Genomic DNA, 6675 nt, shown 5'->3' on the forward strand with positions numbered 1-6675 from the left:
GACCTTGGTCTAACTCCTCCCACCGCCTCCCCCAACTACTTCCGGTGTTAGAGCGGTCACTGCTGTCATCGCATTCCTGCACCTGCTGCTCACTGCCGCTACGGGGCGCTGTGCAACTGTAGCCGAGCAGCAGATGTTTTGCCTGTCATGGAGGTCTATAATTCATAGAACATCACCACGTGATAGAGGACTTCGTCTATGTTTTTTCTGCTTCATTAATCATTTGCATCCCATTATTTCATGAAAAATTGACTGAGTCCGTTTGTGTTAAAGGGTTAGTTCCCATTATAATAACATTTCTAGTGCATTCTAGGGGCCAAAATGGTTTTCAAATCATTGTGAGTTGTAAATAACTTAATGTGGAACTTCATCCAAAAAGGGAAGTTCCGCTTTTCCTCCTCCAAACCCTCCTCCTCTCCCATAATTGGAATGTATTTTTTGTGGGGGGGAAGCAGGTATCTGATTTTGACAGGTACCCGCTCCCACTTCCACTCAGATCACCACGGTGATCTGAGCGGAAGTTCCGTCTCTCCTCCTTCCCACGCAATTTCTTGGCACACATCGCAGGTACCAGGAGACTGCGGGACCATTCACGAGGCACAGCGCAGCTTGCGCATGTGCAATGGGCAGCCGGCTGTGAAGCGGCAAGGAGTCACGGTCAGCTGCCCTCAGTTAAGATGCTGGCGCCTGGACCCGAAGACCGGAAAAGAGCCATGTCAGGTGAGGATATCGCTGGATGCTGGGACAGGATTTGTAGCTGCTGACTTTTACATTTTTATTTACAGGGTGAATCTCCTCTTTAAAGTGGAGTTCCCCCCCGGCAAAAAAATAAAAGTCAGCAGCTACACGTACTGTAGCTGCTGACTTTTAATATTAGGACACTTACCTGTACTGGAATCCAGTGCTGCCGCCATCCTTCGTGGTAAGGGGAACCGGCAGTGAAGCCTTTTGGCTTCACAGCCGGCTTCCTACTGTATGGGCGTGAAGCGCGCTGCACTTTCTGAATAGCCCAGTGGCAGGGGAAAAAGGAGGGGGGTCAAACTTCGAAGTGATTTCACCGCGGCAAAATTTCTTGGAAGTGGGGACGGGTACCTATCAAAAACAGGTACCCCTTCTCCCCCGAAAGGTACAAAATGTGGCACCGGAGGGGGGAGGCAGATAAGCGGAGCTTCCACTTTTGGTGGAACTCCGCTTTAAGTATTTAAAGCTGATCGCCAGCTCTTTATTGCATAGTTACATTGGTCCATCCTGGCATGCATATACTGTATATCTCCCCAAGGGGCAACTGGGAAAGCTGAAAAGCACTGTGTTGTTCCATTAAGGTCCTCCCAAGGTCTTGCCTCCCATTTTTGTAGATAGGAAAGACGTTGAAGTTCTGAGGGGGTGGTTGAGTAGCTTGTAGGAGATCGAAGCTGAGGATATGCAAAGCAAAGGGGAGGTCAATTAGAGCCTGGGGTGTGGATATCGAACATATCCCCGAAGAGGAGAAGAAATGTTGCAGCCAGAACTTCCCAGTGGTGAGCAAGGATTTGGTGGTCTGATCTACTTGTCGCTGTTGAAACTGCTGGTTACCTATAATGGGGGACATTGAGTTGGGAGAATCAGCCTTGTCGAGATCAAAGGATGAGAAGAGATGGATCTAGGGAGGTAACCCTTGCACCCTTGTATCCCTGCCAATGCCTCCTCTAGCTCCCCTTATATTCGTGCCAAGTGGACAGCTTTGTAGTAATTGAGGCCCAAAGGAAATTACAAAATTCACTGCTGATTCTTTTCAGGTAGGTCATGGAAATGGAAATTGGGAAGGTCTGAAGTTTATACAGGAGTCTAGGCAGGATGTTCATTTTTTACATACTATTCCAGCCAAACCAGGAAAAAAGGGAAATAAAATCTCACTATATCCTGGCATATTTCTGTTAGGAGGGTGGGGGAGTTATATATTGGGATACCCATTTAACTGGAGAGTGAGACTCAAGGGGGTCTAGGTTTGGAGCAGGGATGTTCTAGGTCAATGCCTCCCATTTCTGAAGATTCATTTTAAAATTTGACAAATGGCTGTATGTGGAAAATTCTGCCAACAAGTTACAAAGAGAGAGAGGAAGAGGTAAGGAAGAATAGTAAATAGTCAGTGTAACCCACCAGTTTATGTTCATCGCCAGAGGATGACAGGCAAGAAATGTTAGGGTTGGACCTGATGTGACAAAGAAAATTAGTGGGCAACCCTGGGGTGTTCCATTCCTCAAAGGAAGATTGTCGTTAATTTTAACAGATGCCGTTGGATATTGAATCCAATGTGATGGAACACAGCAGACATGTGCCGATGGACATACTGTATGCACAAAAAACTAAACAAAATATAAACATGCAAGCACTCCTCATGTACCAAAAATAAATAAATCAAACATTAAATATTACAATAAATATATCAATTGACATTAGTACTTTCACAAGTGGTTGTGCATATTTGTTATAAGCACTTATGAAAGTACTAGTGTCAAGTAATATATTTATTGGATGATTTATTTTATTTATTTACTGTATTTTTGGTACATGAGAAGCGCTGCACATTTATATTTTCTTTCCCCCTTGGGGATAACTGTGTAGCCAGCAGCTGGCTAATATTGCCTGACTTACCAGTAGACACTTTGCAGCAATTCCTGTAGTGAGACTGATCTTCTCTAGTGCTCAGCTTAGACTCTATGTCATCACATCCTGACAGCAGGGTGAATAATATTGAGAGTGAAACAAAGCAGTTTGGGACTTGTAGTCCAAGGAACCAGGGTTTGCACTCAAGTCCAGAGGGAGAGAGAGGAGAATGCTGGGATAGGAAATAAAAAGCCTGGGCTAGGCCAGGAATGCTCTCTTGGGACCCCGGTCTGGATCTGCTAGCAAGTGATTCAGTGTTAGACCGTGCTGTGCTACAAGAAGAGACCCAGGTCTGGATCTGCAAGCAAGTGACTCAGAGTTAGACCATGCTGTGCTACAAGAAGAGACATAGAGAGAGTCATCACGCATGTGTACAGGAGCATCCACTGCCAGACACTTCTGGTTGTCCAGCGGCAGCCTGGAAGTCACTCTCATCACATCCATGCCAGATCCTGCTGGACAGCGCAACACGACACAAGGTTGAGTGCTATTTTTTGAGCCAGGCTTGAGGCCTGATGTGGAGCACCTCTCATCACTGAAGATCGCTAGGACTAGGGTGCTATAAGTGTAAATAGTTATTTTGTGAGTAGGCATTTTGAGTGTAGGCAAGGGATCTTCAAACTGTGGCCCTCCAGCTGTTGCAGAACTACATGTCCCATGAGGCTTTGTAAAACTCTGATATTCACAGACATGATTAGGTATGATGGGAATATTGTGATAGGCACGCAAAAAATCCCCCATTTTCCCATGTCTCCCCCAGTGGGAGACTTGGGGATACCTTGTTTTTACTACTATTGACTTCTTGTCAGGGCTGGCTCAGCCCTTCCTTCTCTGAGCTGGCCGCTCAGCTGTCGGCTAATTGCCAGCTCTCATCTCTCTTCAAAGTTAACCAGCTGTTGTGGATCTGCTCTTCAGTCCTGCCTACTTAAAGATCTCCAGCTCACTTCATTCTTGCCTTCGCCTTGGTCAAATCACAAGAAACCATCTCCTGCGTTCCTGTTTAAAGACTGGCTTTGCTGACATCCCTTCTGGCTCCTTATCCGGCTTGCTGTTCCTCTACTTGGATCCCTGACTTCTGGCCTGGCTGATTACCTGATCTGGTTACTGAACTCTGGCTTGGCTGATTACCCGATCTGGTTACTGAACTCTGGCTTGGCTGACTACCCGATCCGGTTACCTGACTCTGGCTATGCTTTGATTACGCTTACTCTATTTACCATTTTATTTTTATTAATAAACAAGTGTGATTTTACTGTACTTCTGTCTCGGTCTGGTTCATGGTTTCTGACAGTAGAAGGCCATGAATTCAGAAGATACAGTAAGTCCACTTGTTGGTAATATTTTTTCCAGATTGGATGAGCAAGATCATCGCATGGATCAGTTTGCCATGGTGTTACAAACGCTCCTGAGTCGCACGGCTCACCTGGAATCCCCCACTGTGGCTGCTCCGGTACAACCTGAGTTGCAGGCCGTCCCTGCTGCTGCGCCAGTCTCTGTGCAGGCACCCGCCTTGAGTATTACCTCTATAAGAGGTACGTCTGGTTCCACCCCGATTCCCCAGCAATGTGGGGGCAATCCAGTTCAATGCAGAGGGTTTCTCAACCAAGTTGAGATATACTTTGAGATGCTGCCCCAGGCGTTTCCCACGGACAGAAGCAAAGTAGGGTTCGTGATCACTTTGCTTTCTGAGAGAGCCTTGGCCTGGGCTAACCCTCTATGGGAGACGCAAAAACCTGTTGTCTTGAGTTACCCTGAGTTGGTGGCCTCCTTTAAAAGGGTATTTGACGTTCCCGCACGCTCCGCTTCTGCTGCCAAGTGCCTCATGTCCATCAGAGTACGAGAACTGTTGCTGACTACGCCATTGAGTTCCATACTCTGGCAGCAGAGGTTGCTTTGAACAATGAGGCCCTGGTGGCTGCTTTTTCTTATGGTCTCTCGGATTCCATTAAGGATGAGATAGCAGCCCGAGATATACCCACTGAGCTGGAGAGCTTGATCTCGTTTGCCATCCTCATTGACTCCAGACTCAGAGAAAGACTTTCTTTTAAGGAGCACTTGCGGAAGCCTCCTGTGCGTTTGCCTCCGAGCTTTGCAGTCCCACCCATGCCTCCCATGCCTCCTGGAACCAAGTCAGTTAGTGAAGATGAACCCATGCACTTGGGCTTCACGCGTCTCTCTGTGGATGAGAGAGCCTTTAGGAGGAGGGAGAGATTGTGCCTTTATTGTGGCCAGGCAGGTCACTTTTTGAAGTCTTGTCCTCCCCGTCCTGGGTACCCCCGAACCTTGAGGTCCTGGTGTTATGTCGTCACAATTTCTTGGGCTAAGTCGTCTATCGAGATACAGGCTCTAATCGACTCTGGGGCTGCAGGCCTGTTCATTGATGCCTTTGTATCAAAACACTCTATTCCACTGCAGCTGCATGACACTCCACTTGCCATTGAGGCTCTTGAGGGGAGACCTCTACAGCCTGCCCATGTGACTCATGAGACGGTTCCGTTCTCCATGGCCGTAAGGGCTCTTCACCATGAGATAATCCAATTCCAAGTGATTTCCTCTCCTAAGTTTCCGCTGGTTATTGGTTATCCTTGGTTACAGAGGCACAACCCCTCTTTTGATTGGCTCCGTGCTGAGGTTTTCTCCTGGTCACCACAATGCAGTGAAACATGCTTCCGGAAGGTAGCCAAGGTCCTGTGTACCTTTTCACTCTCCTCCCTGCCAGAGGAGTACCGTGATTTTAGCGATGTCTTTGACAAAGGTCAAGCCAGTAGTTTGCCTCCACACCGGCCGTATGATTGCGCAATTGACCTTCAAACTGGTGCCACTCCCCCTTGTGGCCGGGTTTACACTTTGTCAGTCTTGGAGGATAAAGCCATGGAGGAGTATGTTGCAGACGCACTTTCTCTGGGTTTCATCTGCAAATCCTCGTCTCCTGATGGTGCTGGTTTCTTCTTTGTGAAGAAGAGGAATGGGGAACTGATACCTTGTATTGATTATAGGGGTTTCAATCATTTCACGATTAAGAATGCCTACCCGATCCCATTGATTACAGAGTTATTTGACCGCCTCAAGGGACCAACGGTTTTCACTAAGCTTGATCTGAGAGGGGCTTACAATCTCGTGAGGATTAAGGAGGGCGATGAGTGGAAAACTGCGTTTAATACCAGAACAGGCCATTATGAGTATCTCGTGATGCCTTTTGGCCTTTGTAACGCCCCGTCAGTTTTCCAGGAATTTATTAACGATGTTCTCCGTGATTTGTTGCAGTTATGTGTGGTGGTTTATCTCGATGATATCCTCATATTTTCCAAGTCCCTGGAGAGCCACCACACAGATATCTGTCGTGTGCTTCAGAAATTAAGAGAGCACAATCTCTACTGTAAACTGGAGAAGTGTGAGTTCCATCGGGAACAGGTTAAATTCCTGGTCTATGTCATTTCCACTTCCACTTTTGGCAGTCCTACAGTGGCCTTGACCCATGGGGTTACGTCCTCTGCGGGGTTTCCTGGGTTTTGCCAACTATTATTGGAAGTTTATTCGTAACTTCTCTTCTCTGGTCAAGCCCCTGACCGATATGACCAGAAAGAACGGTAACCCACAGAGTTGGTCTCCGGAGTCCATTAAGGCGTTTGAAAGTCTCAAGGCTGCCTTTGTTTCTGCTCCTGTGTTGGCACATCCTGATCCTACGTTACCTTTTATCCTTGAGGTTGATGCTTCTGAGACTGGTGTTGGCGCCCTTCTGTCTCAACGTCCTACCTCAGAGTGCTATGCATCCTTGTGGCCACGGTTCGCACCAGTCTTACTTTTCCTTTGGGTGACAAAATTCTTGCTGCTCAGGGCGATGCTCCTCCTGAGAAACCTTGTGACCGCTGCTTTGTACCAGAGTGTCTGTACTGCCGTGCTCCAGACTTACCATTCTCCCAAGGTAGCTGGCCACCTTGGTAAGAATCAACTCCTTTGGGCCTTCATAGCTGCCTGTTCCGTTTGTGCTCAGAGTTATGCCCTGTACACACAATTTGACATTGATCGGACATT

Source organism: Aquarana catesbeiana, linkage group LG04, assembly GCF_042186555.1.
Source record: "Aquarana catesbeiana isolate 2022-GZ linkage group LG04, ASM4218655v1, whole genome shotgun sequence".
Classification (NCBI taxonomy): domain Eukaryota; kingdom Metazoa; phylum Chordata; class Amphibia; order Anura; family Ranidae; genus Aquarana; species Aquarana catesbeiana.